Source organism: Cebus imitator, unplaced genomic scaffold, assembly GCF_001604975.1.
Source record: "Cebus imitator isolate Cc_AM_T3 unplaced genomic scaffold, Cebus_imitator-1.0 Scaffold15, whole genome shotgun sequence".
Taxonomy (NCBI): domain Eukaryota; kingdom Metazoa; phylum Chordata; class Mammalia; order Primates; family Cebidae; genus Cebus; species Cebus imitator.
Genome location: NW_016107330.1, coordinates 519,076 through 543,516, shown reverse-complemented (window position 1 = coordinate 543,516; position 24,441 = coordinate 519,076). Strand labels below are relative to the sequence as shown.

At 54.1% G+C, this 24,441-nt stretch overlaps 1 protein-coding gene across 2 annotated transcripts in view; it reads right to left on the bottom strand.

The window, feature by feature from the left end:
* Positions 1–24,441, bottom strand: part of SPSB1 (splA/ryanodine receptor domain and SOCS box containing 1) — an 81,203-nt gene that overhangs the window by 15,394 nt on the left and 41,368 nt on the right. The window lies entirely within an intron of this gene.

The following is a 24,441-nucleotide window of genomic DNA, read 5'->3' as shown; positions in this document are numbered from 1 at the left end:
TACCATCCCCTGGGTCCTTCAGGGAGGAAGAACAGGGACTCAGGTTGGGAGAGAGATCTCACTGCATCTGCCCCATCCTCTCCACTGGCAGCCCAGGAAGAATTCTTTTTTTTTTTTTTTTTGAGACCAAGTCTTGCTTTGTCGCCCAGGCTGGAATTGCAGTGGCAGGATCTTGGCTGACTGCAACCTCCACCTCCCGAGTTCAAGTAATTCTCCTGCCTCAGCCTCCCAAGTAGCTAAGATTACAGGTACCCACCACCATGCCTGGCTAATTTTTGTATTTTCAGTAGAGATGGGGTTTTACTATGTTGGCCAGGCTGGTCTTGAACTCCTGACCTCAAGTGATCCACCTGCCTCGGCCTCCCCAAGTGCTGACCAGGAAGAGTTCTATCCAAGGAGGAGGAGGAGGTGGCGGGGGAAGAGTCGAGCCTTGTTCAAGAGAGAAGTTTCTTTCTGCCATCAAGAACCCCTTGGCCTCTGGAAGGGACCACAGAGGCTAGGGAGAGCAGCCTGGTTTGGGGTCAGGCTCCTAGGATCAACCAGGGCAGGGGCAAGGCAAGCTCCTGGCTGAAGAAACAGAACTAAAGGAGCCTGTGGGGGGTGACTGGGTGGGAGGTCATCGGAGCCTTGGCTGTCGGGAGAGTCACTCTGGGCTGCTTGTTACTGGATGCCCGAGTAAAGGGGACAAAGAGAACCCAAAGGAACCAGGGTGTGGGAGGCTGCAGGCTTCCAGACACAAGGAAACCCAGGGACCTCAGAGCACTGGCCTCCCTTTCAGTGTGGGGCCAGCAAGGCCCAGGCTGTGCAGGGGTTGGCCTAGAGCCCCCTCTCAGCTGGTAAGAGGCCCCATGAGACCCTGTCCGCAGGGCAGCCAGGCGCCCTGGAGGTTTGGAAAGCTTCCCAGCAGAACCTTTCCACGTGGGAATACTTGGTGCCCTGACCCTCTTGTCTCAGGGGCCAGGTCATGCTTTTTGGCCTCCCCTTTCTGATGTCAAAGGGTTCTTTTTTTTTGAGATGGAGTTTTGATCTTGTTGCCCAGGCTGGAGTGCAATGGTACTGTCTCGTCTCACTGCAACTTCTGCTTCATGGGTTCAAGCAATTCTCCTGGCTCAGGCTCCCAAGTAGCTGGGATTACAGGTGCACACCACCATACCCAGCTAATTTTTTGTATTTGGTACAGGCAGGGTTTTACCATGCTGGCCAGGCTGGTCTTGAACTCCTGACCTCAGAGGATCCTTCCACCTTGGCCTCCCAAAGTGCTGGGATTACAGGCATGAGCCACTGCACCCGGCCATAGACAGAGGGTTCTGATCTCAGAGACATGGTCATCTCTTCAGAGACAGGGCAGGTCTCCTTGTGTCCAGTGTGTACGAAGCCATTGCAGAGCTGAGGTGCCCCTCTGCAGCCTGGAGGACCACCCTGGTTCCAGAAGGTTCTGTGAATACTGTGACTTCACATCCACGATCTCCCAGGAAAATCCCATTTTCAAGCTTTCATTCCCACTTCCTCTCCTGGGAGCCACTGAAATCTCTAGGACTCCCTCTATGTGGCTGCAGAGGGCACCCTGTGGCTTTGGGGCCTGTGCCTCAAACTGCAGGAGAGAGCTGGTCTGGTGTGGCTGGGGTGTGGCCTTCCCTGAATTCCCCTCTTCCCCAACCTCCACTGGAGCATTTTCTGAGCTGTAGGAAGGCCGGCCCGAGGCAGCTCTGCTGCATGGAGGCAGAGCTGCATGGAGTGGGGGTGCAGAGTACGCCCCCATCTCTGTCTGGACACCCCCTCCAGCTTGGTGCCCAGGGACCTCTCCGTATTCTCAATTCTGCAGGGTCCTGTGGGCACAGAGTTCAGCACCCTGAGAGGACAGGGTGGGAGTGACATTCTGAGAGGTCACGGCACGCTTCCGGCAGCGTAGCTCCCCTACAGCCCCTCTGCTGCTCAACTGCTGCGGCTGGACGAACCTTTCTCCCAGAATCTCATCTGTCATGGAAGATCTGCCCTCTCTCCACCCGTGGGAGCAGGTGGGAAGAGTGAAGAGGAGGCTGGGGGAGGGAGGGATGAGTGGGAGGGAAAGGAGGCGGGGAGGGGTCCCCTAGCAGGGTAATTGAAAATGCTAGGAGGTCAAAACCAAGCCCTGAGCAGGTGAAAAAAAAGAAAAAGAAAAAGAAAAAGAAAATGCTAGGAGGGACCGTACCAGGGAGGTTGAGTGGGGCAGGGCAAGGGGGACACCTCAGAGCAGGAGAAAGGGTGATGCGGGGTGAGACAGGGAGGGAAGGGAGGGAGAGGGAGGGAGCTCTCAGGCTAACAAACCCAGGCCTGAACACACAGAACGCCTGTCTCTGCGAGACGGGAGATCAGCAGGCTTTTTTTGCAATGGGCGAGATAGTAAATGTCTGGCTTTGAGGGCCAGACAGTCTCTGCTGTTGTCACACAAAAGCAGCCACAGACGGGACATAAATAAACGCGTGTGGCTGAGTTCCAGAAAACTTTATTTATAAAGGACAGGCTGGCTAAGGCTCCACCAGCCCGAGTTAGACCAGGCCGTCCTGCCTCGTCTCCACTTAAGACACAGCCCTGTGGGGCTGCAGCAGGCATTAACTGGATGGCAGAAGGGAGCTCCCAGCCTCATCCCAGAGAGAGTCACCAGAAAGGATGGCTTCACCCCAATGTGGGACATCCATGTCTGTCTGCCCAGGTTGGCTCCACAAGCTCTCCCAGTTCTGAGATGCCAGAACCTCAGGTGGCCCAGCAAGCACTCAACACTGACGCTGGGCTGAGCTCCCTAACCCTACCCTAACCCTATCCCTAACTCTATCCCTAACTCTATCCCTAACCCTAACTCTATCCCTAACCCTAACTCTATCCCTAACCCTAACCCTAACCCTATCCCTAACTCTATCCCTATCCCTAACTCTATCCCTAACCCTAACCCTATCCCTAACCCTATCCCTAACCCTAACCCTATCCCTAACTCTAACCCTATCCCTAACTCTATCCCTATCCCTAACCCTAACCCTATTCCTAACTCTATCCGTAACCCTAACCCTATCCCTAACCCTAACCACTACCCCTCCGCCTCCACCCACCTTCCCCTGTACCCCAGCCCAGGCCTTGGACCACAACGCTGTGAGACGTGGGAGTTGGTGGGAGGGAGGGCCTGGGAGGAGGGAGGCTGGGGACAGAGTGTGGGGCGTTTTCCCTGGGCAGGGCGAGCAGGTAAAGGAGCCTCCAGGACTGTGGGGTGACTCCCTCACAAAGGCACCCAAGGGCCTAGCCAGGGAATGTGGGCCACCCACCTGGCCACTTCTGCCATCTGAGTCACCTCCCAGGTGGTCAATCACTGTGGTGACCCTAGGGCTGCTCATGACTCATCTGTCACCCGCCCTGTGTCCAGGCTATGGTTAAAGATGACACTGCCTTCCCAACTTCCTGTTGTTCACACCTAGCCACCTCCTCGCGGTGCAAGAACACTGAAGCCATCCATCTGCATGCCTTCTATTTTAAAATGCGGCTGCACAGATCCACCCTTCCTGAGGGTCCCCAGGAGCTGGACAAGCTGCTTCCCCTGGGACTGCAGCCTGATGGGCGCTTCCCCAGCCCTGTTCCCTGGGGCTTCCGAGCTCACACACACAGAGACAGAGCTCCGGCCACGAAGATCCAGCCTGAGCTTCTCCAAGCTTCTGCTCACTCATCTGTCATACACTTACCTAAAACTCAGTGGAGACACTGTTCTGGGGGGGTGGCACCACTGCCATTTCCACTTTTGTTTATTTCCCAGCCTGTGCTCCATTCATTGAACAAAGATCACTGCTCTCCCGTCTTCCTGGCCACATCGGGCCCTCTAGATGGACGCTGCCTTTGGGCCAAGACCCAAAGGCTCGGAAGGCTGGGCTAGAGCAGATCAAGTTTAAGGCTCCTTCTAAACCAGGGGTCGGCAAACTCCCTCCATAAGCGGTCGGATAGTAACTGTTTAAGGCTCTCCAGGTAATATGCAAATGAATAGGCATAGGTATGTTTCAATAAAACTTTATTTACAAAAACAGACAAACTATGGGTCCTGGGCCACACGGTATTCAAACAGGAATGCCCTCTGTTCAAATGGTATTAGCAAAACTGCTACTACCATCACCGAAATTCCTGGATATGGCACTCAGGATGGGGGGTGTGTACACCCACAGGTGCCAAGTAACAAACATCCACATGTGCTGGGATGGCTCCTGTGAGCACTGGACCATGACGGACATCCCTGGGCCAGGAGGGTGTCCAGCATTGGGTGCCACACTTCAGGCAGAAGCTGAGAGAACAGTACAGGCCCCCTGCTCTGGGTCCACCCCATTTACTGCTGGTCTGAGAAGCAAATGCAGGTACCTAGGCTTTGTGGGGTCCTGCACTGCCACAGAAGCATTAGGGCCTGGGATTGCTGAGCAACTGGTGACTTTCCAGAAGGTGGGAGGACTCAGCCTTCATCCCCACCCAGCAGGAGCAAAGATGCAAAGGGCAGACTTGTGCTACCCTGCAGGGCTGGAACGGGAGAGCAGAGGACAGCTGTGGCCCTGCTGCTGCCACCACCACCCACCACACACTGTGCATGGGTGCCTGCAGGCACACACCCACACACATGTGCACACACCCATGCACGCACACAAACCCATGCACGCACACCCCCCCCACACACACACCCCACACATGTGCACACCCATAAACACGTGCATACACCCACACAAATGCACACACCTATACTCACACATGCATGCACACCCAAACACACTTGCTCACACCCACACACACCCATACACACGTACACACCCATACACGTGCACAACCCCATACACACACTTGCATACCCCCACACATGTGCACACACCCATACACACACTCACAGCCATACACATGTACACACCCATACATACCCCACACATGCACACACCCACACACCTATACACACGCTCACACACCCATACACACTTGTGTGCCTGCACATTAAGAGCAACAGCAGCAGCCGAGACTAATGAGCAGGACAGAGGCGTGATAGTCCAGGCAGTGTTGTGGCTGGCAGCGCCTGCTCTCCGTTCCCTTAGTGGAAGTTTTCACCCCCAAAGCCCATTGTCGCATTACCTAGCGTGTCACTGGGACTGCACCTGCCTCCTCCTCCCCACGGCTGACTCAGCCAAGCCCCACAACAAACATGTTCCTGGCCAGTGCCTCTTCTGCCCCACCACACTCTACTCCTTGTGAATGATGAGTTCTCACTTCCGCAGTCCTCAGGCTGCCATGCAGCTGTCTCACACACACAGTCCCAGGGCCTGGTGCTTCCTGAAGACCAGGCTGTTACCTTGTCACAGGTACGAATGCCATGAGGTATTTCAACCAGGAGAAAGAATGTGTGTGTATGTGTTTGCATGTATGTATCTGTTCGTGTGGTGTGTCTGGATGTGTATGGTGTGTCTGCTTGTGTGTCTGTGTGCTGTGCATGCATGCATGTGTGTGCATGTATGTCACGTGTCGTGTCTGCATGCATGTCTATGGGTGGAGCATGTCTGCGTTTGTGTATGCGTGTGTGTATGCATGTGTGTGTGTACAGGAGGTCTGACTGCAGGACCCTCCTTGGTGAGCTCACCAGTCATTCTGGGTTGGGAACGCCTAGCAACATTTTCCCATAAGTAAAATCAAATTAAAGGTAAGATCACAAGGGTCAAGACAGAAAAACAGCGATAGAAGGGTGGGCTGGGAGCTCATGAAAGGACCTTCCTCGCAACTGTCCCAGAGGCCGTGAGTCACAGAAGACAACTTATCTGGGTGGAAGTGCTGACGCTGGTGGCGGATCGTGTGTGGGTGAGTTCCCTGACACTCGCTCGGGACGTGTCCCGTGGAGAACTTCCTCCTGAGGAAGGCAGGCAAGCCGCCCACCCACCCACACGCCTGCATGTCTTTTGTCAGAGATCCGCTGTCAAATCTGAGAGCATTGACAGCGCTGGCCTCAGCCTCTCAGGCTGCACCTGCCTCTCGTGTTCCACGTCCCTCAGCCTCCCTGGATGAGCTCAGTTGGGACAGTCTCCTGACCCCACACTCACCTATCCCCAGTCCTGGCCTGGCACAGCGCTGGCCCCACTGTGCTACGAGCAGGTGGGGGATAAAGGGAGAGGACACATCACCAATATCAAAGTCAAGGCTGTGGCGGGAGCACCTGTATCATGCCCGGGAGGGAGGGCTGGGCTGGGGGAAGCAGAGAGGAGCGCAAGATGCGATGGAGGCAGGAACCAGCACCTGGACCCTCAGAGACAGACAGCAGCCACGGCCCCTGGAGTCACCTTGGCTTCCCTTGCAGGGGGACACATACCCTGGAGGAGATTCTGCCTTTCCTACAACAGAGTGAAGGCCATTCGAAGCTCTGGAGGAGGGGGAGGGCTGCCTGCATGGACACCAGATGGCGAGAAGCGCTGGGGTTTAACTTCACTCAACTTTTTCCCTCAGCAGAAGGAATCCACCCCCCCAACACTGCCACACCATACACACACACACACACACTCACTCACTCACAGACAAAATCCTTGGGTGGGTGAAAGGGGATGTCCCTTACACCCTCTGAGGGCAAAACCCCTCAACCCAGTGTCTCCAGAGCAGCCATGGGACAGGGGTGGGCTGAGGTTCCAGACACCCACCAGAGCCGCATGTCCCTGCTGTATTTCCCGGTGGCAGCCTGGGCTCTAAGCTGATGAGCTTCTGAAAGCCCCCTCCTCCCTTGGCCAGCCTCGAACAGTCATTTAAGGTGGCGTGGGTCCAGGGAAGAGGCCAGCTTTGGAGAGGATTTGCTGGGGGCCACAGATCTCAGAAGGACGGAAGAAAAGAACCTCACAAATCCTCCAGTTTTGTGGGCTCCTCCAGGTAGGGGCAGCCAGGTCTGCAGATACAGAGGGAAATGGATGCTGATCCCCTGGGGTGGAGAGGAGTTGAAAGCATCCCTGAAGCTCATTGTTTGGAAGTCCTAGACCTGGGACAGGTGAAGGGCACCTGTCTTCAGCCTTTGATGATCTACGGCACCCATTCTCTGTAGGCTGAGGGAGCCGGGAGGGGCAGGAGAGGGAAGGCAGGCCCCGTGGTCGGAGAGTACCTTCTGGATGCAGACACGGTTTGCTTTCATTACGCAAGGCTCAGAGGACTGTGATGCCAGGCACAGCACTACCGCTGAGACAGGAGCAAGACAGCGCTGTGGGCTGCACAGCGTTTAAAGCTGCCTTGCGGTGGCTCACGCCTGTAATCCCAGAACTTTGCGAGGCCGAGGTGGGTAGATCACCTGAGGTCAGCAGTTTGAGACCAGCCTGGCCAACATGGTGTGAAACCCCATTTCTACTAAAAATACAAAAATTAGCTGGGCATGGTGGCATGTGCCTGTAATCCCAACTACTCGGGAGGCTGAGGCAGGAGAATGGCTTGAACCCAGGAGGCGGAGGTTGCAGTGAGCCGAGATTGTGCCACTGCACTCCAGCCTGGGTGACAGAGTGAGATTCTGTCTCAAAAAAAAAAAAAAAAAAAAAAAAAAAAAAAAAAAACTTTGCGGGAACTGCAAAGGATGTGGGGAAAGGCTACTCCTACATGACTGTGGGTGTGTGCTGAAGGGGGACAGACCCCAAACTGGGCCAGCCTTCTAGGTGTGCAGGTGCAAAAAGGCAATCCCTGTCCACGTGTGCAATGCCCTAGCAATAGCCCTTCCAGGCTCTTGTTAGGAAACCCTATAGGCCTGCACAGGGCCATGTGGATGAGGATGCCGGAGGTGGCATGAGTTCCACCTTGTCCAGACCACGGAACTCCATGCAGCCCTGGAGAGAAGGAGGCAGCCTCTCCAAAGTGCCAACACCACAGAAAACGGACCGTGATGCTGTTACATTTTTTAAAGCAAATCGCTGGAAGATATGCAGATCATGATGCCATTTCTGAAAGAACAGAATTTAAAAAGCTCCTCTCTGCGTACATTTATCTGTTTGTAGGTACTACAAACAGAGAAAGGGCTAGAGGGATAAACATCAAACCTTTCACAACGGTTCACCCGGGAAGAAAGACACTGCTCACTTAAAATGCTTTATGAATTGAATTTTTTAAAATGCACGTATTACTTTTGAAACTAAAATGATTTTTAAGCACACGAAAGAGTCAAAGGCTGAGAAACAATGATTTCACACACTATGTCTGCAAGAACAGGCTATCCCCAAAGCGATTCCTACAGGTGCCGCACCTGTGTTGCTTTTATAAAGCAAGCCCAGCGTAATGTGTAAGCGCTATTGTCCTGGATGCTTTACCCATGAAGGGACGTGTTAAGGATCTGTAACTGGCAGAAGGGCATTTAAAATGTTTTTTTTTTCTTTTAAAGAGACAGGGTCTCACTATGTTGCCCAGGTTGGTCTCCAACTACTGGGCTCAAGCAATTCTCCTCTCTTGGCCACCCAAAGTGCTCAGATTACAGGCGTGAGCCACCACGCCCAGCCTACCAGAAGGGTATTCCAATAAAGGATGAGAATCCTGGGGAAGCTTTGGGGCCATCCCAAAGAGGGATATTATTTCAACAGTGATCTATCCCAAGACTTCGAATTGCACTGTCTCAAAATTACAGATTTTAATTAGCCCAGTAAAAATGGGGCAGCTGTCTCTCTCTACTGACCCAGAACACAAGAGAACAGCTGGTCCGTCCCCATCCCCAGCCAGGTGGCAGCTGCACAGCAGCTCTGCATGTGGCAAAGGCCAGGTGAGGTGGCCCCATCAGAAACAAAACAGCCACCGACAGGCCAACTGCAGGGAAGAGGGGGAGTTGAGAAGGAATGAGGATCTCAGAGCCCATCCTGGGGGATGCTGAGACAGGGCAGACCGCACAGCACCTGCCTGCAACCCTGTGATGGCGTTTCAGTGAAAGCCACAACCCTGCAGCCCCCACCTTCCCCAAAAGCGCTGTCAGATCAATTGCCCTGGAGCCTCACTTCCACTAAAAATTACCTGCTTGTGGTGGTGTTTAGGAAGAGGTCCGCTGAAAGAGCGGTCACACCCTTTTTGGGGATGTAGCCAAGGTGACTGGGGACAAGCGGACAGAAAGGGCAGGTAAGGGATGCACAGAGGTGGGTCAGTCACCAGGGAGTGGCAGACACTCACCCACCTCCTACGCCCAGTTCCCCCGCAGCACGCTCGACTGACCCCAGAACAGTAAGACCATTGTTTTGCCCCAAGATGGGGAAAGAATGAAATTCAGGATGTGGAACAAGGTGACCTATTTATAAAGCCTCCTTTCACCTGAAGATCACATAAGTTCCCTCCCTCTGCCGCCCCATCTCACACATCAGTGGTGGCGCAGCCCAGGATTTTGCAAGAGAAACACGCCCAGAACGATCTGCTATTTTATCAGAATGCAACCTCTGTAGCCTGGCTCAACTGTCACTGCCTGCTAATTGGGGTTCGAGCTCTCTCTGGCAAGCTGAACACGAGTGGTGGGGATGCTCTTGGTGGTGGAAGGGCTCAGGGCATGCTCTGTGCCAGCCGGGCTGTGGAGCCCCTGGCAAAGGGGCCACCACCAGTGGGACTTGTGACATGCGGTCACCACCCTCCACCTCCCACCCTGCCAACAGCCAACTTGAGAAGGGACCCCTTAAGCAGGGATATAAAAGTAAGCCTGTGCCCCTAGAATCAACCGAAAGAACGGGATCCTTCTGGAAAGTTCTGACAAGGGATTTTGGAGAGAAAATCCCACACGGTCCAGAGCTCTAGCCCCTGACCTCAAAAGACCCAAAATGCACCTGCTGTAAACACCTATGGAAAGGCCCAGATGACTCACAGCACTTTCAGAAAGGGCTCAAATCAGTGGAGCCACGGCCCTGAGAAACCAGCATGATATTCATACAGAGACTGAAAATTACAATAAATTGGGAAACCAGCATGATATTCATACAGAGACTGAAAATTACAAGACACTGCAGCTGTAGCCTAGTCAGGGCGGTGAGGACAATGGACTGTGCCTAGTGCAGAAGAGAAGCCAGTTCTTGAGGGACCCCAGTGACACACAGCAACCTTCCCGAAAGGTGACCCAGACAGCAGCAGACGAGCCCTTCCGCGGCAACGGGGATAAGACGTACACTATGGAACCCCGACACCATCCAGTCTGGCGGGGGAGGGTCACACACTGGGCCCATTTGTTCACACAGGAGAGGGGGTGCCCCAAAGAGTAGAAGCAGGAAGGCAGGCCTGAGAGCAGCCCCATGGCCATCTCCAGAAGAGCCACCAACAGGGCATCCACAGGGACAGGCTCAGAGAACCTAGTGCTTCTCGCCCTCCGACGACCCCCAGCAGCTCCCCTCGAAGGCAGGAGATGGGGGTTTGAGGTAGGGTGGGTCGGGGGTCCAGGGAGGTCACTCCCAGGAGGAGGCTCTGCTGAGAGGCAGGTTCTCTCGAAGGGTTCACTCCAGCCCAGCCTCCCGTGAAACTCCAGAGCTCAGGGCTGCCTGGCTTGAGAGGGGAGGCTGGAGCGTCTGGAGTCTGCCGCTTCCCTTGAACAAGGCAGCCTCCTGGACACAGGGTATCCATCCAAACCCAGGCTTTCAGAGTGCCGAGGCCCAAATGGGAGCTGGTGACACTCTGACCTCTCTCCAGCTGGCAAACGTCACTTCTGGGAGTGGCCCTTGGGTCACCCTCATGTCCCTCCAGGGACAGTGAGCAGGAGGGTGACCAGGGAGGGCCAGGGAGAAAATCTGAGGACTTAGGAAGCATCAACCCAGAGAGGCTTCAGGGGTTACCACCCAGCCTCTGTGAGTCAGGGGGCCGGGCATCCACTCATCCTCCCCGAGGCCCAGGTGGCTGCCCTCAAACCACCTGGAGGAATCAGAAGGGGGAAGGGTGGCGTTCATGATTTCAGCGTAGAATCGCCCAACCAAAGCTCCAGGCACAAAGTAGGAGCTTAATAATACCTGCGGCTCCCTGCCTTCCTCCTGTCACCTCTCCGCACCTGCGGCTATCAGGAGACACCTGAGAGCTTGGAATCTTGAATGCCAAGTGCAGGAGAGCGCTCAGCTGGGGAATGCCATGGCAGATGCCAGTCCTATGGCTTGTGTGGGTGACCCAAATTGCTCGACCCCATCATGAAACCCACAGGCCTCCGTCTATAATAGTGGTGGGGAAAGGCAAAAGAAAGGCCCTATTTTTTTTTTTAGTTTTTAAAAAGCAACATGATTGTGATAAGATTTACAATGTAACTATTTTTGTTTTTGTTTTTTTTGAGATGGAGTTTCACTTTTGTTGTCCAGGCTGGAGTGCAATGGCATGATCTTGGCTCATCGCAACTTCTGCCTCATGGGTTCAAGTGATTCTCCTGCCTCAGCCTCTCGAGTAGTTGGGATTGCAGGTGTGCACCACTATGTCCAGCTAATGTTGTATTTTTAGTAGCGATGGGATTCCTCCATGTTGGTCAGGCTGGTCTCGAACTCCCGACCTCAGGTGATCTACCCACCTTGGCCTCCTAAAGTGCTGGGATTACAGGCATGAGCCACTGCTCGTGGGGAAAGGCCCTGTTTTACAGGAGTAGTTCTCAAAGTCGTGTCCCAACCAGCAACATCAGTATCACCTGGAAACTCAGAGATGCCAATTCTCGACCCCGTTAGACTTTCGGAATTAGAAACTCAGCCGGGCAGCCTGCATTCTAACGAGCCCTCCAGGGCACTAGGATGAGGCTAGAGATTGAGAACCACTAGCTTCAAGGAATCATGGCTGGACAGTTTAGAATCTCAGATCCCTATTAAATGAAAACCATCGGGAAGTTTTTAAAACTCATGTTCTATCTCGATATGTTTCAAATGTTAGACATTCTCATAAGAAAATACAAAAATGTAAAGTGTTTCCTCTCTTCCACTGCCCAGGAAGCACAGACGTGTGTGTGTCCTTCGAGAACATTCTGGTGCCTATGAGAATAGTCTCTTTACAGCAAAAGATCACACCACAGATACTAATCCACAGTTTGCTTTTTCCATCATATTAGCTCCTCCATCAATTTGATGTCAGTGGCTGCGTAATATCCCACTGTGTGCTATTATAATTTTGGTTCCATTCCCCCCAGATGGACATCTAGGTTGATTGACTAATCATGGCATGTGTGAGGAGGCAATTATTTCTCCATAACAGGATGGCCTCAGACCAGCTCTTTAAAATTTAGTTCACAGCCACCTCTCCTCCCACCACTCTCAAAATCTTGGACCTTGACCGGGTGTGGTGGCTCACACTCGTAATCCCAGCTCTTCAGGAGGCCGAGGCAGGCAGGTCACGAGGTGAGGAGGTTAAGACCAGCTTGACCAACATGGTGAAACCCCGCCTCTACCAAAAATACAAAAATTAGCCAGGCGTGGGGGTCTGTGCCTATAATCCCAGCTACTCAGGAGGCTGGGCCAGGAGAATCGCCTGAACCCGGGAAGCAGAGATTGTAGTGAGCTGAGATCACACCACTGCACTTCAGCCTGGGCGACAGAGTGAGACTCCATCTCAAAAAAAAACAAAAAAAAACAAAAAAAACACAAAAGTCTTGGACCTCAGGACTATCCGCTCCACTATCCACTTTTAAAAGATGAAAATCAAGTGTCCAAGTAACCTACCTCCAGGTTCCTGATTTTTGCAACTGAGGTGAGCCACGGGTCGGGGAGAGTGTCTGTGGAGATAGCTAGACTGGAGGTGTCTCAGCGGGACCTCCACTGGATCTTGGCCAATGAACTTGAGAGGATTCTGAAAGGAATTGGGCTGTGCACCTGCTTGTGCAACCTCATCACCATTCCCCGTGTGGGATTTCATGGAACTCAACAGGATGCTGAGGGAGGGGTAAATCCTGAGGCGTCCCAGGCAGGTGAAAGAAAAAAGGACTTCAACATACTTTCGGGCCACATCAACCTTCGGGCACTTCCTCCTCCGCCAGTGGCCTCCCTCCCCCAATTCCATCAATCTGGAACACACGGACCAACACTCAAGAGGGGAGGGCCCCAGCAAGTTCAAAGGCAGTGAATAAATTCACCCTAAACTTCCCAGGCAAGCAGAAGGGCCTGGGGGGCAGAATGGCATGGTACCAGTGCATCACTTATACGATAAGGCAAAGAGTGTGGAAGTGACCTCCCCAGCTAGCACATGAGTGGAGTATTACCCATCAAAAATGCTAATGGGGGCTGGGTGCAGTGGCTCATACCTGTAATCCCAGCACTTTGGGAGGCTGAGGTGGGCAGATCTCTTGAGCCCAGGAGTTCAAGACCAGCCTGGATAACACAGGGAAACCTCATCTCTACAAAAAATACAAAAATTAGCTGGTGTAGTAGTATATGCCTATAGTCTCAGCTACTTGGGAGGCTGAGGTGGGAGAATTGCTTGAGCCCAGTTAGGCTGCAGTGAGCCAAGATTGCGCCACTGCACTCCAGCCTGGGCAACGGGGTGAGACTCCATCTCAAAAAAGCAAAAACAAAACAAAACAAAACTGCGAATGGGAAGGATCTCTGTACAAGAGGGCAAGGGAAAGGGTTTGCTATGCCAAGTAAAAAAAAGGCACAACTGCATTACCTTGAGACTAAAACCTAGACGAAACTGTATCGACCCACTCAGGACAGAGGCAGAAAGGAGCCCAGAGGAATGAAAAGGTTGCTGTGTTTAGAGCAGTGAGCTTATGAATTCCCTCCCTTTTCAATTTCTTTACTGTCATTTTGTTATTGTTGCAAAAACATAAAGGGGTGAGCCCAAATGTCCATTGATGGATGCGTGGTAAAGAAATTGTGGTATACACATTCAGTGGAATATTATTCAGCCGTAAAAAGGAATAAAATGACCAGGTGAGGTGGCTGAAGCCTGTAATCCCAGCACTTCGGGAGGCTGAGGTGGGTGGATCACAAGGTCAGGAGATGGAGACCATCCTGGCCAACATGGTGAAACCCTGTCTCTACTAAAAACACAAAAAAATTAGCCAGGCGTGGTGGCAGGTGCCTGTAGTCCTGGCTATTTGGGAGGCTGAGGCAGGAGAATCGCTTGAACCTGGGAGGTGGAGGTTGCAGTGAGCCAAGATTGTGCCCCTGCACTCGGCCTGGCAACAGAACAAGACTCCATCTAAAAAAAAAAAAAAAAGGAATAAAGCACCAGTGCCTGCTACTATGTGAATGAACCACTTACATCAAGTGAAGGAAGCCAGGTATAAAAGGTCACGTATTGTATGATTCCCTTTTGATGAAATGACCAGGGTCAACAAATCCATAGAAACAGAAAGCCGACGGGTGCTTGCCTGGGGATGGGAAGCAGGGGGACGGGAAGTGACAGAGGTCTCTGTCAGGGGTGATGAAAATGTTTGGAACAAGACAGAGGTGGTAGCATACCACACCATATTGTGAATGGACTAAATGCCATAGAAGTGTACTCTTAAAAAGGTGAATGTTATGTGAATTTCACCTCAATTATAAAAAACCCATAAATGGATGAAAAACGTCCACCATGCCAAGATCCACACGGACAGGAGGTGGGTGTGGAGGAGAGGGCAGGGCAGAGAGAAACACAGAGCTTACAGAGGCCTGGCTGGCTGGACCAGGCTTGTTAGCCAGGGTTACACAAAAGGACACAGTTAACGACGCTCAGATGTGGGGAGTAAAGAGCCTTCGAGAGCAGAATTGTTGCAATCCAGGCCTCTGCCGCCTCCCCTTTCTGTTCTCCAAAGGAAAAAGCGCAGGGCTGTGGTTTGGCAGTGCTTGCCGCCCCGACACAGCACCTGTGGATTGAGTTTCTCCCAAGGAGTCCAGGATGTGTGCCTGCATCTCCACGCCTGGACCCAAACTGTGGTCTGGGGAGGGGGTGACCCTGCGGGCTGGTGGGGGATGAGGACATGGAAGAACCCATGTCAGGGCGATCCCTACCCTGGGAACGAGGCAGGATGAGGCAGGAGAGGGACGTTTGGATTCCTAGGTGCCTACTCTCCCACTGAGCACGTCGACACCCTGAGGCAGCTCCAAACTGACCAAGGCCCTACCTTCTGCTATCAGGCCATCACCCAGCCACTGGATCCTCCCTGCTCTTCCACGGATGACACTGGGGCCTGACTGCCACTGTGAGCTGCACCATGGAGCTTCTGCCCACAGCTAGGGGTGCCCCCGGCTGACGCACGGGGTCTCTGGACCTGTCGCACATGCAAACCTCTTCGCATGGCTTGCATTTCTGCCTCTTCATGTAGAGGGATCATCACTCACAGACCTGGCACAGCCCAGGCGTCTCATGTCGGGTGCTGCCATTGCCCATGGATCTTCTCCTGGCCAGGTGCGCTCACGTGGAACGTAGAAGTGGGCCAACACGACGTGTGAGGCCTGCGCTATGAGTCGCTGGCTCACTCATCCCACGAGGATCTTCTAGGTCCCTAAGATGGGTTCGAACGAGCTTCTCAAGACCTTGCTTTGTTTCTCAGTCCCTGGGTGCCTCAACAAGACGGCCGGTTCACAAACATAGGCCAGGTGGTCAGTGTTGAGGGAGAACAGGCATTCCGCTTGCTAGAAAACATCTTCCCCAAGGGAAAACTGGAAAGAATGAGCCACATGGACAAGACGTCACAGGAAAAAGTGACCCGACCCAAGAGATGGTCCGGCAGTGTTCGGCTGGTGAACAGTGGGAAAACACCCAAGTCCAAATAATGTGCCTCAGGGCTGGAATTCATTCCAAAAGTACTAAGCACCTACTGGATACACAGAACAGCCAGAACTTGCTGCCCTCAGGGAGCTCACAGTCTAGTAGGGGGAGGCTGGTCACACCCAATCATCTGAACAATGAGTGCAAGCTTCAGGGGAAGCAGCTGCTGGCAGGGGTTCTGCCTGCATCTCCAAACCATCTCCCAGTCCCTCCCCCAGTAACCATGCCCTTGGGACAGGCTGGCAGCTGGGGCATGGGTCTGCAGCGTCCAGGTGGGGAGGGGTGTGTGCACCCTGCTTCTCTCTTCTGAGCCCAGGGGGCCAGGACCTAACCACTTTGGGAAGTTTCTCAGGAAAGCAACTTGGATCTGGGTTTTGCCTATTCCACTTATCACATTTTGAGAACAAGAGGGGAAAAAGGGGAAGTGGAAAAAAGGGAAATTGGCCCAATATCCATCGAATGGGCTAGTCCAGGACAGCAATGAGGGCCACGGAGGAAGAGACAAGAACGGGGCACTTGCTTGTCCCAGCAGTCAGCCCAGTGTTGGAAACTGAAGCCAGGACTGGGCTTTTGAGCTAGACCAGTCCTCTCCCCTTCCCGCTCTGCCTCCCCCCCGCTGTGGCCAGGTACACACGAGGACTACAAATGCGCATTTCATGTGTTCGCCTTGCTGGGCAGAGCTGCTCTGGGACATCGGACAGGCTGCATTGAGAAAGGTATTTCCTCTGCAAGCTGGACTTTCCATAAAATGAAAACAGCAGCATGTTACCTTTGCAGGCAGAGAGGCCAGCAGGGGACTAGTGCGTCCCACGCCCCTCAGCAGCAAGGAGGGCCGGCCACATCACAGCACAGGCGGCTCAGACCACAGACCCAGGTGCTGAGGGGACCCCTCCCCAGCCCTACGTCTTCCCGCCAGGCGTGGAGTTTCCACAGCTGGAGGAGGACCAGGGTCCTCTCCAACGAACACACTAACCATTTCTAACGCGGTCCCAAGTTTCCGTTCCCATATCAAAAGCGCCTCTTTTCTGCTGAGGCAGTAAGACCTGCCAACAAAGCAAGCCACTGGGACCCACGTTTTCACGACACAGCGCCTTGCCTCAAAACGCACTGCAGTGAATCACTGAGGTTTAATTGTATCGGCAGCTGGGCTGGTGGCAGGAATCCGTGTGAAAGTCAGACCTCGGGGCCCGGGCCAGTCCCCATACACCAGTGTCCCTGCCCTGCCCCCGATCCCCTCCTCTGCTGATTGACAGCACCTCTTCCCTAGGCACCCAAACGGAAAACCAGACAGCAGTGACCGCCTTCCCGGGGAGAGTCCGTCTCCTTTCTGGAGAACAGCTCCTGTAGGGGCGAGGGAACCCGTCACCCTGCATGCCCTGTGCCCGGCAACCCTAGCGCGTCCCACAGACCATCACCCGGGAGCCTGCTGGAAATGCAGAGTCTCAGGTTACTGCCCCCAAATGGCAACGGCCCCAGACCCCTGGGTGACCCACGTGACCAGGTGGGTCAGGGCTGTCGGTGGGGGTCCTCCTGAGGTGGGGGCTGGAGAAAACACACAGGAGAAGGCGGAGGGGCTTCCACCCCTCTCCGAGCCAATCCTAAAACACAGCTGACTTCAATCAACCACATCTAGAGGCCGACCTGTATCATGGAAGGAGCAGGCAGCCTCCCATCCTGTACCAGGGCCACCAGAGTGGGGGGCGGGGCTGCTGATCCCCTAGCCCAGCCCTTGTAGAAGCCCTCAGGGTCTGGGAAGTCCCTGCTGGGAAGAGGGTAGGGCCACCCTGCTGGAGGCCCCTCCTTTCCTCACAGGCTCCCCGCTCTCCACCCTCCAAGCCCCTGACAGGCCCTTTCAGCTTCTCCAAGGGTCCCTTAGACACCAGCAGCCACACCAGCCCTGCTAGTCCTTAAGAGCCACACGCGTTATAACGACATTCTTTTCACTTCAAACAACCCCATCTGATGGGAATCCCATCTATGCGGGATCTTCCGGGACCCCCTCCTCCATGGAGCCTTCCCAGGTTGGCCTCCATTGCGGCCGGCCGTCTCAGAGCACCTCTCCTTCGGTTCCAAACTTGCCCTGGAATTACCTCAGGACCCTGGGTCCTGCCAGAATCTGGCCTGGCGGTCAGTCACGGCCCTGAGTCCACGACCTGCCCGAGACCACCCACATGCAGCTGGGCAGTGCGCATTCTCACCGTCTCCCGGGTACCTGCCAGAGGATCCGGAGTTCTCGAATGTTCCAGGCAACTGCCTGGGAAAAGACCCAGGAGAGAAGCCCCTCAGGTCCTCCCCGCTGGGGGGAGAATGACAGAAGAGGAGTGCGGGCAGCACCTCCGGAGCCCCTGCTGTAGGGCGGCCTCCCTGCCGGGTCCCCAGGCCTGCCTTGCCCAGGCTGGGTCAGCCCTGGCCCGAGCAAGCTCTGCCGTCTCCAAGGGGAAGCGGCCCTTGGTTACCGCTGGCCTGGAGAACACAGAAGGCAAAACAAACACTGGAGGCCGCTCCCGGCCCAGGCTCGCTCCTCACTGCTGGGAACAATTACAAGGTAATCGGCCGGGTTTTCCAGAGTCCTCCAGAACGGGGCCAGGGCATATGCATTCCTGCCCTGCGGCTGCTGCACCCTCCCCCAAAACCCGAAGACCCCCTCGTCCCAGTCAGGAAAGCACAGCAGAGCAAGGCGGGAGGCCCCCAAAGGCAGAATCATGGCCCACGCCACCCACGTTTCACAGCCACGAAGTCAAGTAGAGGAGGTGACACCACCTCAGACCTCAAAAGGCGGCACTGAAGACCCCAGCCCTGCCTGCAGGGCCAGACTCGAAGGCAAAGGAGACCCGATTCCCTTCCCAGTCCCTTTTCCAGCCATGACCAACTCTCTGGTTCCCAGGCAACTCATCCTGAAATGAACAGAAACTCACCAGCAAAGGAGAAAGTACACTTCCTCCTGGGTGAGGTCAGCGCTGGCAGGAGAGTGGCCAGAGCAGCATCTGGCTGTGCCCCCTGCCCCCGGCAAGTGCTGTCCTGGTGTTGGGTCGGTGGGGGGGCTTAGGCACAGCCAGGATAGCCTGGGGATGGATCTCCAAATGCCTCCTGTCACAGTACACTCAGAGCCCCCAGAGAGTCACCAACCTCCTCCCTCGGGACAGGGTCTCCCCTGGGCAGGGGCACCCCAGCAAGGGGTCCTGGGGAGCCCACAGCCAGGGCCTTGGCTGTGTCCTAGGTCTCCATGAGCAGAAGCTTGAGGAAACAGGGTAGGGAAGAGCAGAGTGACACACCCCCACCCACCTCACCTCACCCACCTCCATGTATCCAGGTATGGGGTGGGGAAGGAGAGAGGGGACAAGGGACCTGTAGGGAGAGATGCTGGCTCCTCCCGCATCTGAGGACTCAGTGTCTTCCAGGCACCAATTCAAGCCATGCTCTCTCTTCCCCGAACCACAGCTGGGGAGGTGGGAACATCTCCATCCCTGCCTTTTTTGAGAGACAGGCTGCTGACTTGGACAGTGTTGGTAGCAGATCCACAGCACTACACACAGGAAGAGCTGCCAGGTCCCTCTCTTAAGTCACCCCACCCTGCCTCTAAAGGCACTCTTGGGTCCGTTTTTCCCACGCTGGCTTCAGGGGCCCTTCCAGGAGAGAGACAGAGACAGAGCGGCGGAGCAAGAGGAGGAGGAACGGAGGCGGGAGGGGGAAGGTTCATCCTCACCGGCGGCTCCGCAGCCTCCATGGCTGTTGGCTCAGGGCCCTGGTGGCCAGGGTGTCCCCATCAGGAGGGCGGCCTGAGGCTCTGAGCAGGTTCTACCCCCAGAGAGGCACCTAAGTGGGGACCCCAGCCCAGCAAGGCTGGAGGTGCAGCACTCACAGCTGAGGGGGAGAAAAGCCTGCAGAGGGCTGGGGCGTGAGGTTGGGGTGCACCTCTGCCCCACCCCAATCCTTGCCCTGTTCTCCCATCCCCCCAAAGAGGGCTTCCTGTCCCCAAACCATAGAGGCCTTAAAGTTAAAACAAGTGAACAGGTTCACTGACTAGATGGGCAGGTGGCTGGCCAGGTGTGAGTTGCTTGCCCTGGCCACACCCCTCCCCTGATTGTGAGGAGCCCTCTCCTTCCCCCTGCTGAGCCCCCCTCCATCCTTGTCCTCTTAGAGGGACGTCAGGGCCAACTCCTGCCCTCTACTCTGCCTCGGCTGCAGAGGGGTGAGGCCGTGGAGCTGGAGCTTATGCCAGGGATTGAAGGCTCAGATCCTGACTTCCACGTGCTGGGAATGTAAATGGATCATTTCTAGGATAACCAGATGGAAACGACCAGAAAACCCCCCTTCCCCTCTCATGTAGGCCCCTCATCATCTCTTCCCACTGGGACAAGCAGAACTGACGGAGGAGTTTCTTAGAATGCCAGGAGCACCTGGGGCAATGATGTGAGAGAGAGCGAGAAGCAGGGTCTGCGGCCGGATGCCACGGGCCTTGAATGCCACGACAAGTGAGTCAGGCCCCAGCGCTGCCGAGCAGCCCCTCCGTGGGGACCAGCGGGCACAAGAAGGGGAGGTGGCGGGTCGGAAGGCTCTTTCCCCAAACTCACCTGCACCACCCTCGGTATCTGGATGGGGACTATAGAAAAAACCATAAATGGAGATGCAGAGCTAGGAGGGAGCAGAGCAGTGCCACCACCTGATGAAAACGCAGCGAGGGCAGTGGTTCCTGAACACAGCAACTGATGCCCTTTTATTGTCTCAGAGTGAGGGACCTGCCCGAGTTGGCCAGGAGTTGCGTCCTCACCAGCCCAGCGCTACAGGTGAACTCAGGCAGTGGCCTCCTGCCCCCTGCCCTGCCCCAGGCTCTCCCTTGAATGCACACAGGCAGATGATCCCCACTCCTCGTTCTTTCTTTTGCTTTGGGGGAAGTAGGTAAAGAACCAGGAGGAAAAATTAGACAATTTGTTTTAAGTAAACAGAAAACTCAAAGTGAGTTAACAACCCAAGAAATAACACTTCAAACCAACAGCATGAGATGGCATTGCTCATTTTTCACCTGCAGAGACAAGAAAATAAACGCCTACCCTGCAGAGCATCAAAGAAGATAATGAATACACACAAAGAGTCTACAGTTCCCAGCACACAGTAGGTCCTCAAACCGTGCCGCATGCTTACACAGCTCTCGCTCTGCATGCGGCACTTCTGAGTACCCTGTACTTGATATGTGCTAATGCATTAGGGGTGGCCATTATTGCTGCGCACATGACATTTGGAGGGTAAAGTCTTAACTCCAATGATCATCTTCCAGCTACCGACCAAGGGACCAGGGAACCACACATTCTTTCTTTCTTGTTTTTTACAGACAGGGTCCCGCCCTGTCGCCCAGGCTGGAGTGCAGTGGCACGATCATGGCTCACTGCAGCCTCAACCTCCTGGGCTCAAGTGCTCGAGTGATCTTCCTGTCTCAGCCTCCCAAGTACCTGAGACTACAGGCATGCACCATCATGCCCTGCTAGTTTTTTAGTTTTTGTGGAGATGGGATCTCACCCAGGCTGGTCTTGAACTCCTGGGCTAAAGCAACCCTCCCACCTTGGAGGGTTGGCCTCCCAAAGAGCTGAGTTTATACGCATGAGCCACTGCACCGGGCCCCAAAACTCTCTCTCTCTTTTCTTTTTATTTTTAAGACAGAGTCTCGCTCTGTTACGCAGGCTGGAGTGCGGTGGTGCAATTTTGGCTCACTGCAACCTCCGCCTTCCAGGTTGAGGTTCAAGTCATTCTCCTGTCTCAGCCTCCCGAGTAACTGGGATTACAGGTGCTCACCACCATGCCTGGCTAACATTTGTATTTTTAGTAGAGACAGAGTTTCATCATGTTGGTTAGGCTGGTCGTGAACTCCTGACCAGGTGAATCTGCCCGTCTCAGCCCCACGAAGTGCTGGGGTTAGAGGGGTGAGCCACCCCTCCTGGCTCCACAACATTCCTTTAAAGCACAAAGATACTTTAAAGATTACCCAATGAAAATCTACCATTTTACAAAATGGTGCGTTTTACAGGCCCTGTAGAAAACAATATGGCAAAATACTCAAGACAGAATCACTCATGTGACCCAGTAAAGCCCCTTCTGGGTATACACTCAAATACGTGCAAAGCAGGGCCTTGAACAGACCTTTGTACAGCCACGTTCACAGCAGCGTGTTCACGATGGCTCAACGGTAGAAGCAACCTGTGTCCATGGACAGATGAACGGAGAAGCAAAATGAGGCCTGTCCCTGCGATGAAGTATTACTCAGTCTTCAAAGGGAAGGACGTTTTGACACGCTATATGAGTGAACCTTGAACATGTTATGTGAAGTAAAGTCAGCCAGTCACAAAAAGACAAATACTTCACATGATTCCACTTACATGAGGTATCCAAGCTGATCAGATCCACAGAGACAGAAAGTTGAATGGTGGTTGCCAGGGACCATGGGGAGCAGGAACGGGGAGGGAGTGACTAACAGGCAGAGTTTCCAGTGGGGAAGATAAGAAGGTTCTGGAGATGACAGCCTGGCCAAAGTGGTGAAACCCCGTCTCTACCAAAAATATAAAAGTTAGATGGGTGCGGTGGCAGGCACCTGTAATCCCAGCATCTCGGGAGGCTGAGGCAGGGCAATGGCTTGAGTCCGGGAGGCGGAGGTTGCAATGAGCCGACACCACACGCCACACTCTGGCCTCAGCAACAGAGCAAGGCTCTGTCTACAAAATTAAAAAATAAAATAAAATGTTAACTTTATGTTATATGTATTTGCTACAATTGAAAATGCTTTGTTTTATTCAAGAAATAAAAACCCGAGGCATGAAGATTAGGTGATGAAAGGAGTCCCTCTGTCCTGATACTACTGGGACAAATGGGGAAAGGTGTGAAGGAATGCAGCTGAGCACCCCCGGCCAGGTCACCTGCCTCTAAGCTGGCCGGCAGCCAGGTCCTCTCTCTACATTGAGCTGTTTCCCCAGGAGCCACGCTGGAGAGGAAAACCAGCTGGGCAGAGGGAGAATGTCACGATTTATTTGGCTCGTAGCCTCCTCGGGCCTCTTTGCCAACCTCTTTCCTTACCATTGGAATAAAAAAAAGAGGACTGTGCTCTTCCCTGGGCTGCTTTGAGGGTCAGCCTACACTGGAGGAGGCTGTGCACAGCAGGCTCACACCATAGGCGCTTCAGGAAGCTGACAAGGAGGGCTGGGGGTGGTGGCTCATGCCTGTAATCCCAGCATTTTGGGAGGCTGAGGCGGGCAGATCACCTGCGGTCAGCAGTCTGAGACCATCCTGGCCAACATGGCGAAACCCCGTCTGTACTCAAAACACAAAAACTAGCCGGATGTGGTGGCGTGCACCTTTAGTCCCAGCTATTTGGGAGGCTGAGGCAAAAGAATCACCTGAACTCAGGAGGTGGAGGTTGCAGTGAGCCGAGATTGCGCCACTGTATTCCAGCCTGGGCGGCAGAGCAAGACTCCACCTCAAAAAAATAAAGAAAAAAAAAAAAAAAAAAAAAAAAAAAAAAAAAAAAAAAAAAAAAAAAAGCTGACAATAAGACAGAACTGGAAGTAGAGGTGGACTTGAAAAAGGAGATAAATGCATTTAAGTGCAAGCCCTAAATGGCTAAGAAGTGGGGACAGGCTGCTGTCCGGGAAGCGACACAGGCTGTGCTGGTCCCTCTGGGAGCAGACACTGAATAGGGTGGACCAAGGTTCCCACCGAAGAAGGTGAGGTGTTTCCATGTTTCTTGCCATTTTCCCCTGGAGTTTGTACCTGGGAGGCCGATTCTTGGACCCTGGGGGTTTGCTGGTGCCTGACGCAGCCTACGAGGGCAGGAGCTCAGTCAGCACTTGCTGGTGGAGAGCACTGAAACCAAGCCTCAGCCACGGAGCCCAGGATGGGACCAAGGTGCCAGGACCACCCACGGAGGACCACCCGCAGCCGATGCCCTCTCCTGCGTCCGCCACACTTCCTGTGGTCTCCGTCACCCTCCAAGTGCTAAGGCTGCAAAGCCAGCTCAAGCTGACTTCAGGCCTGGCACCTGCAGGAAAACTGCTCTTCCAAGATCATGACCTCCTAATCGATAAATTGAATGGGACCAAAAAACAAGCATCCTCTCTGCCTCTCAACCGTGTCTGAAAATACCATGCCCTTGACCTGAAATGCTCCTAGTTTTGTGACAGTATGTGACTCACTCTCTAAGGTTCTGTCGCAGCTCCTCTGCCGTTCTTCCTGTTCCTTACACAACAGATGTTTTTGGGGGTCTCTCCCTGTACAGGGCCTCCCTCCGTGGGCTCCTTTGCTCTCGTGACCCCAGGGATTGTTGCCTGCGAACTTGACCTGTCCATCAAATAGCATCTTCCCAGCGGTGACCCTGCCCCCGACTCACACATCCCCTGTCGCCTGAACAGCCTCCTCCCACCCTCCACATTGCTGCCAATTTCTGTCATTGACTTCCAGTTCACCCAGGTTCAAACCCATCTCCCTGGATTCCTCCTCTTCATGGCTTCCCACGTTAGCGCCCAATGTTGTGTTTTTCTTTGTTTTTTTTGAGACGGAGTCTCGCTCTGTCGCCCAGGCTGGAGGGCAGCGGTGCGATCTTGGCTCACTGCAACCTCCGCCTTCCTGGTTCAAGTGATTCTCCTGCCTCAGCCTCCCGAGTACCTGGGACTACAGGCGCACACCACCAGCCGACTAATTTTTTGTATTTTTAGTAGAGATGGGGTTTTACCGTGTTAGCCAGGATGGTCTCAATCTCCTGACCTCGTAATCCGCCTGCCTTAGCCTCCCGAAGTGCTGGGATTACAGGCGTGAGCCACTGTGCCCAGCTGA